Source organism: Rutilus rutilus (assembly GCF_951802725.1).
Source record: "Rutilus rutilus genome assembly, chromosome: 9".
NCBI classification, from domain to species: Eukaryota; Metazoa; Chordata; class Actinopteri; order Cypriniformes; family Leuciscidae; genus Rutilus; species Rutilus rutilus.
Window position 1 is genome coordinate 25,699,423 of NC_140223.1, and position 14,421 is coordinate 25,713,843.

The 14,421-nt window shown below is 37.7% G+C and overlaps 1 protein-coding gene across 2 annotated transcripts in view; it reads right to left on the reverse strand.

The window, feature by feature from the left end:
* Nucleotides 1-14,421, reverse strand: part of nbeab (neurobeachin b) — a 284,815-nt gene that overhangs the window by 269,644 nt on the left and 750 nt on the right. The gene's annotated exons all lie outside the window — the stretch shown is intronic.

Below are 14,421 nucleotides of genomic sequence, written 5' to 3' on the forward strand. Positions count from 1 at the left end.
TTGGGGATGCTTTTCTGCAAAGGGGACAGGATGACAGCACCGTATTGAGGGGAGGATGGATGGGGCCATGTATCGCGAGATCTTGGCCAACAACCTCCTTCCCTCAGTAAGAGCATTGAAGATGGGTCGTGGCTGGGTCTTCCAGCATGACAACGACCCGAAACACACAGCCAGGGCAACTAAGGAGTGGCTCCGTAAGAAGCATCTCAAGGTCCTGGAGTGGCCTAGCCAGTCTCCAGACCTGAACCCAATAGAAAATCTTTGGAGGGAGCTGAAAGTCCGTATTGCCCCGAAAGCTGAGGGATCTGGAGAAGGTCTGTAAGGCTACAGGAAACGAATCATCTCTGTAATTGCAAACAAAGGTTTCTGTACCAAAAATTAAGTTATGTCCAGATGAAGGCCAAAGGGATGTCCCTTTTAGCTATTGCAACAGAAATTGGTCATTTCCAAATCTGTGATTTCTAGAATGTTGAAGCTTTACAAAGATTCATTCAAGCCCCCCAAAAAGGCTGGTCGTCCACGTAAGACAAATGCACGAGAGGACAGGATGATGCGGAGACTTTCAATGGGGAATCGGTTCAACACTGCAGCTGGAATTGCTCGCCAGTTCAGAGATGAACATGGTAAGGATCTTTCTCGGCATACAGCATCTCTTTGTTTAAGAGAATTCGGACTGAAAGCTCACTCTGCAGTGACCAAGCCTCTCATCAGCAGAAGGAATATAAAAAGGCTAAACTAACCTTTGCAGAGGAGCATGTCGTGTGGACAGAGGAGAACTGGTCAAAAGTTCACTTTAGTGATGAAAGTAAGTTTAATTTATTTGAGTCAGATGGGAAACATTATATTTGGCATCAAACTGGGGAAAGATTGAACCCAAAGTGCGTAAAGAAGTCAGTCAGAGGTGGAGGAGGAAGTGCCATGGTTTGGGGGATGTTTTCTGCAGCAGGAGTTGGGCCTATTATACAGCTACATGGCAGAGTGAACGCAAATGTTTATCAGAACCTCCTTCGGCAACATTGTGGTTCCTTCCCTGCAAGCATCTCCCAATCAGCCCGCAATTTTCATGCAAGACAATGCCCCCTGACTTTTTTTTATTTTACATTTTGTTACGACTTCATTTAACCCCTAGACTAACATTGAGGTTCGTAACAAGAGCAGTATAATAATCTAGTTATTGACTGCTGTAATCCTCAAATGTTTGTTGTAATGCTTTAATTTGTGCTGCAATGGTTATTGTACTCAAATTTTTATCGCCGTTTTCTCCACAAAATAAAGGTTTTTGTTGAAGGACCTTGGTTATTTTGTAAAAAAAAAATGCTAGTAGAAGAATGGTATACCCACAGCTAACATTCCTTCAAATTTCAAGAATGAAGATGAACTATTTCTGAAAATAATCAAGTGTTTCTTAATTGTTCTCTAATTTTGATCTCTACTGTATATATATATATAGTATATAATTTAGGTAAAATGTATATGTAACCAAGGTAAAAAAAAAGGTTTTATATTTCATTGTTTCTCAAGCTTTATTGATAAACAAGTGTGCTAACCTGAACAAAGAAAACATTATTTGGGCAAAATAGACGCCACTAATGTAGGATAGGCATAATTTTAAAGCATAATATATATAACAAAAGCACAAACAGCACTTTCTATAAGTAAATCTCACTGAATTCAGATGATTAAGTATTTTATAACTCCACTTTGGGGTTTGGGTTCTGATTCATGTAGACTGATGATAGATTTTCATGATTTACTGCAGTTATTAAAAGAAATGCTTCTGCATGTGGGTTAATTGTGAAACAGGTCTGTCAAGGAGAAAACACTTTAAACACACCATGTTATCTTGTGAACTGCACTGTAAATAAAACTAGTAGCTTTATTTCAATGATTGGAGACATTGTGCCTCATTTCTGATGTGCCGTTTTCCGGCAAGAGGCAAAACTGGGGCAACATGAATTTTAAATGCTTCCTGTGAAGTACAAAAGCCATGCGCTCAAAACACGGAGAGTGAAATCTTCCCCTCAAGCCATCTTCAGAAAAAAATAAGACCCGTTTTTGGTAATAAACGGATCCCAGTGCCTGCAACTGATATGGCCCTTCCGGAACAGCCCTATCTGTCAACCCGGCTGAGTAGAAACAGAGGGCTGAGGAAACGCAATGATCCCTGATTGTTCCAAAAATGTCAGCTTTTCATCATCACTAAATCCTCCGTCTTGCGGAGGGCATGGACTAGAGATAGGAGCACACATGCCCAGGGTCCTCCCAGAGGTCTGAGGCTTTACACGAGCTGCTCGCGCTCCGCTGCTCAATGCCTGCTGTTCTGTGACATCAGAGATGGAGTCGGTGGGGAGGAAAGTGGAAGACACGGAGCATTAACTTCCTTTAAGCTCTGGTCCCACACCATAAACATCTTCTCAGTATTGGACTTTAGTTTAATGACAATCTGAGATTTATGAAGGACATTTCACCACTTAAAATAAAATACATAGGCTATATATAAAGAATGACACTGCAATGTGACACCGTCTATGAGGTACGATATTTTAGATATTATTGTTATTTCAGGACTTGATTTTATTATTTTAGTTCTTTCAAGGAATAAATATTTGAAAAAAAAAAAGACGTTCAAAACAATTCTTCCAAAAGGTGTGTTTACGGTGCCACTAAATGAGTAGTACTGAAGGTCTGTCAGAATATTTTAGTACTGTATTCCGACAATGAAAGAATGAATGTGCAAAAGCTGTAGGTGAAAAAACATAGCGGATACAATGGATGTAGTGTCTGTATTCAAATTTGTTGAAATATATAATTTTTTTCATTTACAATAAAACTAGCTGCACGGAAAAAAACACGGCAGTATTGTAGAATTATATAACAAATCAGTTTACAGCACCTTAATTAATTGAATACAAACACAAAAAAGCAAAAACACATCTGATGCACATTCTTTTTTTTATCATTTTGTAGTAGCTGTATTTGTCATATAAAAAGTAAATCACCATCTTGTTCAGGCCAAAGTGATATTAACACACCTGACGTCGCAATTACGACATTCCAATTTATAAATACAAACTTCCCAGAAGTTCCCACACCATATGAACCACTTTAAATATACATCATTCAGAGTCAGTAAGTGTCATATGAGGTTCTCGCTGAATTTGAATAATTTGTATTATTTCCCAAAATGATCTATTGTCGTCAAGGCGGGAAAAAAATTATCAAACAGCAGACTCACTGGAGAGTAAAATCTGAATATAGGGAACAATTTCAGATGTCACCAATATAATTACTAATGTGATCCTTGTCATTTCAATGACTTAGGCTTAGATTAGTGCTTCCAACACTCTTCCAATTTGTCCTTTTAAGAAAGATCTTTTTATCTCATCATTTGTCTTTTTATTTTAAATGCACCCCAGTTACATCATGAACGTAGCTATTTTTTCATTATGAGTCACACAGACTTTAGAAATGTATTACACTGCACATGTTAAAAACAGGCCAGATGCCCCTAAAATGTCCTTTAAAAATAAGACCATCCAGTCAGGATAGCAACAGATGAGGTTTATATCTCGCTAATTCGTGATAAGCTTCATGTATGTGTTATGATCAAAAAGAGAATTTTCGGATTAGCTGTGTCATTTCCCGTTTTCTAAAGGCAAATATGTATTTGCTGAAGCAACAGTCCTCCGCGAACCATTCCAGAACTCTACACACAATGCCAGAGGACTGTGACTAATGCTTTGGACACAGTTACACTTTATCCCTGACGTTAACAGGACTCACTAGATATGCATGAAAAGCACAACTCTCACATTAACCATCAAATTTCCCCATGAAATCAGCAGATTTAATTTATCTGAACAGCTGTTTCACTTCCAAACCCTTGGATAGTCATTATTTCCTTGACTGCTTCTCTGGTCTTGTATATCGACTGCCCATAAGGTCACATTTGCATGGTCTGCTATCCGCACTCGTTCATGACTGGAATATTTTGGGATATAGCTTTGGAGAAGAGTTTAAAAGGTGAGCTCTTTGCTTTGGGTCTTCCCAAAAGTTAACCTATTAATAACGTTCATGGAAGACAGCACATGACTAGTTCAAGTAAATGTTAACGTTTTACCTCCTTGGCATTTAGCTAATCGTTAATGGAATGAATAATCAATAATCAATCAATAATGAATTATTAGTCTGTGCTCTTTTCAGTATAAGGACAAAATATTTCCTCACACTTTAAGAATATCAAATATAACTTATTTAACAGGTAGATAGACAGACAGACAGAAAGACAGACACACAGATAAATAGAGATTTTTTTATTACACAGTTCCATAGAATACTTGGCTCTGATTTGTCAACCGCAGCATTTACCGGTGAAATATGTTATTTGTTGTATGGCACAGTGGACTTAAATTATTTTATGTTTTTGAAAGAAGTCTCTTGTGCTCAAAAATACAGTAAAACAGTGATATTGTGAAATGCTATTTCAAATAATGGTTTTAAAATTACCTGTGAAGCAAAGCTGTATTTTCAGCATCATTACTCCAGTCTTTCTACAGTGTCACATGATCCTCCAGAAAACATTCTAATATGCTAATTTGGTGCTCAAGAAACATTAGTACAAATGTTGAAAACAGTTTTTCTGCTTAATATTTTTGTGAAAACGTTGATACATTTTTGTCCTGAATTATTTGATGATTTGGAAGTAAAAAAAAAAGCCTTCATTTGAATCAGTCACACATCAATTTATGTACCGTTGTTGAAATATTAAAGCTGCCGTCGGCAACATTTTTTTGATCATATTCAGTGAAATCGACACTATAATCCGACAGAACAATATAAATAAGGTGGTTTTAGAAAAAAACCCGAGCTTCTAACTCCACCTGGAGCATGTTATTTGTTTTGCAAAAATCCACCGCTCCCGGATCATCGTGTCCAATCAGCGCTGGGGGGTGTGAGATCTGACTGTCAATCACAGGTCGTGCACACGCCACAGATCCTACTCACCCCTCGCGCTGAGTCGCGCACGTTACAATATCACATGCACACGCCTGAAGTTCGCAGGTGTGTTGGATTGTACGAAGCGTGATGGCGGAGAGAAAATCTACTAGCAAGCTTCCAATTCCTCGGTTATTGCTATCTATGGGTAGATTAGCCAGGGCAGCCTACCTCCGAGTCCATGGTGTTAATCGATGCTGAAGAGACGGACGCGTTCACAGAAAACATGGTGCACACGCACTGACGAGCACGAACTCGATGGGAGGGTGCTCGCTGGTAGTGGGGGAGGGGCATGAGAGTTGTAAACATTCAACATTTTGGCTAAGTCGACCCAATCTGCCAGACTTGCCAACTGCAGCTTTAATTTATTTTTAAAAACAAACTTACTGGCCCAAAAATGTTCTATGGTAGTGTAAACATTGTACATGTGACCCTGGACCACAAAACCAGTCACATGGGTAAATCTTATTTAAATTGACTGATACATTATCTGAAAGCTAAATATATAAACTTTCCATTGACGTATGGTTTGTTAGGATAGGACAATATTTGGCCGAGATACAACTATTTATAGTTGGATATATAAGTAATTGCAAAAATGATGACTATTTTCAAATAGGTTTCCTGAACACTTTCAGGCATACTAAACGTCATTGGGGGATTTAAACTACACCATTTTCAACTAAAGTCGGTAAACTTTTTATGCATTTTGGCCGACAACGGCGTTTTGGCGTGTTCAGTCTATAGGCACGTAGTGTTTCTTTCCAAAGTGACATCGCCAACTACATCGTTTTTAGTCGTTTTCCTGGATTCATTGTTGTATGTGCGCGAAAAAAGCAAAGGAAAAATGTTTCCGTTTTTAGTACATCGTGGTTGTGTAAACACCCTGAGTCAGTGTTGCTGTGTCAGATGTGTCGGGATACACTTTTTGTGTGTTTTAGTCAAGTCAATCTGTGAATGGCTTATTTATCGTCTTTGCATATTAAACTGGCACTAGTGAAAGTATTTAACATAAGAAAAAAATACACACTTCAGATATTTAATATCATTTAACATTATGCTAATGAAATTAGCAACTAAAAACAGAAAACAAAAATTAAATCATTACCTATGACATTAAGTTGAATACAGAAAAGCAAATAAAGTTGCATTCAAATGCTATTAGCACAGTAAGATAAACAGCACTTTAAATCTTATGAAAGCCTGGTGACTATGTTTTGATGGAGGTTTTCAGGTATCCAGTCTTTATCGGCAGCCAGGGGAGCTGATAATCCATGCAAGCACACAGCGCAGTGGGGCGACAGAAACAAACCTAGAACCTCATTACCAGCGTTCTGGCAGTAAGCATGTCTGACCTCTGAAAAATTAGCTGCTCTAGCCAATTCTACACAGCCCACTTAAGAATTCAAGTTTTAAAACCTATATTTCATCTGAGACAGCGAGGAGAAATGGAGCAAATGCAGGTCAACACTTTATCAGAATTTGGTGGCTCTCAGCACTGCAAGTAGCAATATGAAGGACCAAAAGAAGTTTATATTAGATAGCAGAAGAGAGAACGATTTGTCCCAATTGAGGCCCAAAGTCACAATGGCAGAAATAATTCTAAGAGGGAATAGCTAAGTGGCTGCTAAGGTGCAACCCTCTATGTACACTCTGAAGCTCGAGTCGCCATTGGCTAGTACATTTTTTATTTAACTCGCCAGACTTTTTACATGGAATGCAAGAACAATGCTAATGAAAAAAATCTATATAAATAAAATATAAATATAAAATATAAATTTCAAACATTAAAGACACAGACAGCGGCAGGAATATTAGGCTGCTGTCACTTTAAGACATGCGTTGTCTTTCACGAATGTTTATGTTCATTTAAGATATAACCGACTATTTTTACTAGGATACTTGCCAAGACACAGGCATGTTGACATAATTTTGTGTGAAACTGTCCATTCAAGTGCAAGAAGACGAAAATGATTACTAGGGCATTGCTTGTTGGTTGCTTACTCGCCAAGGTAAAAAAAAAGCACAGGTCTCATGGACGTTTTGGTCCCTAAATAATGCCCAGAATCTTCCTTCAATGGGATTTTACCCCTATTTTGTCTACTAAGTAAAAATGGCAAGTCAGATCTTTTTTTTTTTAAGTATTAAGGTGGGGTCATTTACTGTTGTTTGGCAAATTTTTGTGGGCAAAATCCAGTCATTTCAATAGAAATCCACACAATCTGGAATTTATTGCCCAGAATCCTACTTCATTTCACTTCTGTTTGTCTACTGAAAGTTGCATGACTGAACGCTTAGAAAAGTATTAAGATGTGGTCATATTTACCATTGTTCTAGACATTTTTTTTGTGCAAAATCCAGTAATTTTTCAATGGGAATCTCCACAATCTGGAATTTCTCGTGAAGACGGATGATTTCCGCACCCAGATTTCGCAAAGGGTTCAAGTGGTCACAAGAATTTGCAACGTTGACAACAGAACCCAACTTTTGACTGAAATTTCTCAAATGAAATCTATCCGTTAGCTGCAAAATGTAAGATATTACTCACGTGCATAGTACAAACGGTGTGAGATACACATTGCAGTTTAATACTTATGGTCAAGCAATAGCAATGAGAGAAAAACCACAACAGGGTTTGCAAACTTTGACCCAGTGCTGAGAGTAACTGCTCATATATTTCTTTTAAAATGATGAACAAAAGATTTTCTGGACTCCTCAATGGTAAGGTCAAGGTGGATGTCATCTCTTTCAACCCTTTGATTAATATGGCAGACATGCAGCAAACAACCAGAACAGAACTTCATCAACGTGCATTCTAAGATTGGAAACATCCTATGTGGGATACGACAAATGGAGAATAAGAAAAAAATCACTGTGGTTTATCAAGACAGCATTTAATTTGATGGCATTTATTTGTATTCCACTAACATACGACTCTTGACTAAAGTAAATCCACATGGATATAAAACAGCAGTGATTGTTTAAGACAGCACAATTATACCACAAATAGATTTCTGTTCACATTAACCTAATTTAACAATTTTCAAGCAATAAAAGCAACCTACAGGGTGAAACATTCCCACTTTATCAGTATAACAGCTTTCATTTTAGACTTCGCGGCAGAGTGAGATTAACGACATAGTCGTTCTTAATTAGTCCAGATAAGACACATTGTCAAGACTCAGTCTGGTAGCACATGACTGGGAACACGAGAGATCTCTCTCTACCGCTAAAGGTTCCTGCGTTCGCTTCTGCGGAAATTATGGATGTTTGTTGTCGATTAGGCCTCTGAAAAGCTTTGTATAGGAATCAAACTGTTGAAGGGAATTAGAGGCAACAACATTAACCTCCAAGCTTATTATTTCACATTATTATCATGAAAAAGTCAGCTTATCACTGAGGTTAGGCAATCATTTGAGAGAGTCCATCATAGTTCATCCAAAAAAAAAGTAATTATTTCCTCAACCTTGTTTCAAATCTGTATACTGCTATACAATTAGAATTTAGAAAAATATCCACACCTCCATACAATGATAGTTTATAGTGACCATGGGCTGTCAAACTCCACAAAGGACAAAAAGGCAAAATGAAAACACCATAAAAGTAGTATTTCAAATCTTTTCTCACACTTCGGATGAGGAAAAGACAGAAATTGGATACCATGGGTTCTTGTCACCACGTCAGACCTGTGCCATTTAGGAGCCATTTTTATTTGAGAGTTGAATAATTCACTCTCAGATTAATGATTAGAGTTAAAAAGCACTTCAGTTTCAGCTCGTGGTCACGAGAAATTGTTGATGAATGGAAGAAAGCCGTGTGAAGAGTTCTTTTGTATTTCACAGTAAGTAGGTTTGGAATGACATGAGGGCGAGTAAATAATGACAGTTTATATTTGTGGATGAACTCTCTCTTCAACTCTAATGAACACAATCCTGTTCACTTTCAAACTTCAGGGCGATTCAATGTTCATTTAAAGATTTCACCTCACAGTACAAGTATGTTCTTCAAATAGCCCTTTGAGGCAAAACCATGTCCCCATATGGAACCACAGAGTATTAAAGGATTAGTTCACCCCAAAATGAAAATTTCCTAATAATTTACTCACTCCAATGCCATCCAAGATATCCATGTCTTTCTTTCCTCAGTGGGAGAGAAATTATGATTTTTGAGGAAAACATTTTTCTTCTAACAATGGACTTCAATGGTTGCATCGTTTTTAAGTCCAAATCAATGCAGTTTCAAAAGTCTTTGAAGTGTTTAAACGGGCTGTACGTGAACACAGCTGAAGAAGAGGTTGTTATCTAGCGAAACGATAGGTCATTTTAAAAAAATATATATAATTTATAGACTTTTTACCTTCAATAGTTCGGATTGAGCTGATCAACAAACGGACAGGGAACTACGTCATCACGTTGAAAGGTCACGCCGGCGCCGGCAATACCATTTGAACTACTATTCATATTCATCAGAATGTTATTCATATACTATTCATATTCAAATTCACTGAATACTACTATATATATATATAATAGCAAACAATACTATTTGAACTATCCTCCTACGTATGGTCGCATTGTAAACAGTGGGGCGGTACTTCTGCCGGCGCCGGCGTGACCTTTCAACGTGATGACGTAGTTCCCTGTCCGTTTGTTGATCAGCTCAATCCAAACTATTGAAGGTCTATAAATTTTTTTTTTTTTTTGGAAAATGACCTATCGTTTCACTAGATAAGAACCTCTTCTTCAGCTGTGTTCGCGTACAGCCCGTTTAAACACTTCAAAGACTTTTGAAACTGCATTGATTTGGACTTAAAAACTATGGTAACCATTGAAGTCCATTGTTAGAAGAAAAATCCAGAAATGTTTTCCTCAAAAAACATAATTTCTCTCCCACTGAGGAAAGAAAGACATGGATATCTTGGATGGCATTGGGGTGAGTAAATAATTAGGAAATTTTCATTTTGGGGTGAACTAATCCTTTAACAGAAAAATGCGTCCGCTGACCATAGTTCAGTTGTTGAGCACGTAATCCTTATGCTCAACAAAACTTCAACCTGGAGTTGGTAGACAAGTATAAAAGTGTGTGAGGGGTGGGGGGGGGGACAGCATAAAGAACAGCATAACATAAGATGCTTCACTTTGTGCAAAGAAACAAAAACCATCCCTGTCTACATCCCTGAGCCTTCGCTGTTAAAATGTTGTAGTTAAATTTAGTAGCAATGCAAACATTTCTGAGATATTCTAATACGTATTCTAGTGCTTTAACTGAATACAAAGAAAGTACAGGTTCAAAATACATATACATACATATACATATATATATATGTATATACAAATACAATCTACACATTAAAGACTGAATGCAGCTTCCAACTCAGAGGAAAACATGACCTTCTGGAAATACACAATGTTCTGTATACATTATTTGTCTTTCTGCTCCATTTATTGTACAACTCTTTCTCACTGGATATTTTCTAGACAAAAAAAGGTTACACCTACACTGGACACAACGCATTTATGAACCCAATGTTCCAATTCTTCATTGTCCATTTGCGCTTTGTACATTGGAGAGTTAGTACGCCATCTATGAATAAGCAGGCGCAATTATCAATGTAAACAGAATAGAACAAAACAGAGAATGTCTTTGTCCATACAATGAAAGTCAATGGGGTCCACTGTTGCTTGACTTTCACTGTACATAAACAGCTTTTGGAACGACACGAGGGCGACTAAATGATGACGACATTTTGAAAACTACACTCAAAAGAGAAGATCAGAACAGACATATTTTTTTTATTTCATTCAAACTCTTCATACTATATGGAATCCTTCTGACTTGGTTCACAGAATCATACAAAATACATTTTTAAATACAGCTTTGAAAATATTATCTTTTGCAGGTTGTTTAAATCCTTGAAAGAGCTTCTTAATTGTTAATGTTCTCTGTATCCTACTAGTCACTGTTTCACCACCCACAGGTCTGAGTTTTAACTTAAACAGCCCAAGTGTAACAAACAGCAGCATCCTTGGAAAGACAAAATAGGAAAGAAAAAAATAGGGTTGGACTTTATATTGGCTTTGAATTTTACACCGGATGCCTAGTTTCCTTCAGCTAGATTGAGTCCGGCTTGCTGTCTCTTCCTAAGAGTCTTACCTGGCTGACTAATGGCCCTATTTCCTGTTCCTGCTCGAACACATCATCCTGTCCAACATGAGGGATACCTGTGACACATTGCACTTCTGGAACGACAGAGTTGCTTTGTCAAAGTCTCTCGGAGAATCAGACACACAATATTTAAAGTGTGCTGAAAGTACAATGTGACAAACAAGGTGCAACTTCCCACCGTTTCATTCCTTTGGATCAGATTTAACGATACGATAAAGTCAAGTGAGAGTGCTGCCTCGGTCAAAACAGCGAAAGTAAATCTAGCGGGATCAATTCCATTACACATCTCTGAGTCACTGCACACTAGAGACTCCAGCAACCACACTCCAGTACTGTTCTTCTCATATACTGTGTTTTTGAGGCACTGACAAGAAAAGTGATAACACAATGGCGGTGTGATTGTAACTATTAATCACAATACAAAAAATGTGCACTTCTCAAAAATGTCTCTGGAACGACTCACTTTGACAGTCACATCATGACTTGTGAATTCGCCTCTCTGGTGAGATTTGCCTGGGCGTGCTGTTCTTCTCACTTCAATTACTCAAGAGATGTCCAAGTTGCACTGAGAGTATCAAAAGTCAATTAGAGTCACAGGACTATGCCTTTGCCCTGACATGCCAAGTGCGGCAACACATTTGCCCGGTATGGTCACATCGCTCCCCATTGTGACAGAACGGCTGGTAATTAAACTCTGTAACAGGAACAATGAGATTGCAAATATCAAGGTTCAGATATGTAGGGGTTAAAGCAGTGTGGCACAACGAAAAGAGCTCGGCCTGGATCGCCCGGGTGACATTTCTAACACGATAAACTAATGAAAAAGAAAAATCGATAGCTTGGATTAAACAGAGGACCAGCTCTTCATTATGCTGATCTAACAGTGAAAAGGATCAAATTGACATGCACCACAATAAAAAAAGACTTAACGATACCAATCTTTTAGTGTGTTGCAGAAAAAGTTAAACGTCGACGTTAAAAAATGATATGCCCACCTGCCATTCACATGAGATCACAGAATAGCAAACAACAATCAATTCCCAATGGACAAAATCAAGTCCTTCTCTAGTTCGAGAAGCCGTTTCAATCATTTCACAATAGGGAAGAAAAGGCTATCACAACTTCCGTGTAATGCTGACTTTAACCTTTGTTCACATAATAGAACATCAAGTGTTGTCTAAATCGGTCAAAAGGCCTGTCTTGGTGACGTAAACACAAATTTTGTCATCATTTACTCACTCACCCTCAACTTGTATGAGTTACTTTCTTCTGTTGAACACAAAGGAAGATATTTTGAAGAATGTTGATAACCAGATAGACATTGACTTCCTGGTTACCAACATTCTTTAAAATATCTTCTTTCGTGTTCAACACAGGGTGAGTAAATGATGACAGAATGTTCATTTTTGGGTGAACTATCCCACTGATAACTGATAAACCCTTTTTCCACCAGGGAGTAAAACAATAAAAAGGTAATTGCAACTTTTTATCTCGCAATTCAGATGTTCTTTCCCCCTCATGATTCCAAGTTTATATCTCACAATTTCTAGTTAAAGTCAACATGAAATGAAAGTTGTGATAGTCTTTTCTTCCCTATTGTAACGGCTTCTGGAATGAGGGGGAAAAAATGTAGGGAGGGACTTTCGCCCTCTGTAACTGATTGGATGGTGGGAAGTTGGGCGCAACGCAACTAAATGGAGGCAGATCTGAATGCCAACTTGCAGTCAGCTGTGGAGGATTTTTAGTCCCACCCTCCGCCAAGACATATATCATGAGAGAACAGACACCGTTTCGAGGGGAAGTGGAGGTTAACATTTTTAATTGAAGATTACGAGGCATATTCATTAAAAACAATATTATAATAATTATGTGCACGGATAAATCATTTATAATAAACACTGCAACCTTCTGTAAAAAAAAAAAAAAAAAAAAATAGAAATTGTCAATTTTGATTTCATGGTGACTTTAACATCACTCAATTATTACTTTTTCCTCAGAATTCTGAGTTATTATCTCTTTCCAGTGGCGCCTAGCCTACTTTCCTGAATGAAAGTAACTGTCTGTATCACCAAAGGCATATTTTGTATAAGAAATATTTTCCATTTCATATTCATAATGCATGAAATCACATATCACATACACCAAAAAGGTACACAAAACTCTCTCTCTCTCTCTCTCACTAAAACAACTGAAAACAACTGTCTGACTGATAAACAATGTTTATGAAAATACAATTTGTGCATTGTGGCTGAAGATCCCTTGGCAAATGGTGTCTAAGGGAAGGGCAGTAATTATTCCCTCCACTGTCACATCAGAAATGTACCCTGGCGTGCGGTAAACAGCAGCACCCGTGAGCTCAGGAACAGACCTGTTGTCTAAAATGCAGTCAGCATCGCCTCCTTGACTCACCATGAGCTGCTATTGTGTGAGACAGACAGCAGTCACAAAAGAAACACCTGATCCTGAGTTTTTCTATGCTGGATGTGCCTCTGGTTTCTTAATCTTTATTCCTCAGTTCAATGCATCACATTTTGTGAAGTCTGTGATTGTCAAATCAATAAAATATTGAAAATCACACCCAGGCGTATGAATATCTTAACATGGTTAGTCTACTCAAGCAGGTCAGTGTTGTTTGCCCGACAGCTCATTACTCAGGCTATTAACTAAGAATCACAACGAGTACAAAAGTGTGTAATACCACAGTTACAGAATAAGTAATGTTTGACCAAACACCCTGGTCCAGGTCTTGTGTCTTCCACGAAAATCTATTTGAACAAATAGGCTACTCAGCAAATCGACTATTAACTTAAGACTATTATAGCTAAACAAGCCTGACTGTTTTTACACAGTCAAAGAGCAAGCATAATCAAATCTATCTATCTATCTATCTATATAAACTTTAAAATTAGATTTTTTTTGTCAATATCAAACATATCTTAATACACTGTCAAACATTTATTATTATTTATTTATTTGGCTAGATGTCCAGTAAAACATGAAACATGAAAAATGCATTTTTAAGTTATTTCCCCCCTTGCCAAATAGTTTTCAACAAAAAGTATAGCAAATAGATACCTTGCTTTAAGGATGTTTTTAATGAAGATCAAGAGTCATTTTCCCAGTGTATGATAGAAACACGGTGTCATGTTAACTACAGCAGGACACTTGTTTGGTGACTGTTAACAAGTATGACAGACACTTAGCCATATGTCAGTGACTGTAATGAGAACATAAGGGCACAACATAAATGCTGCATCCGAA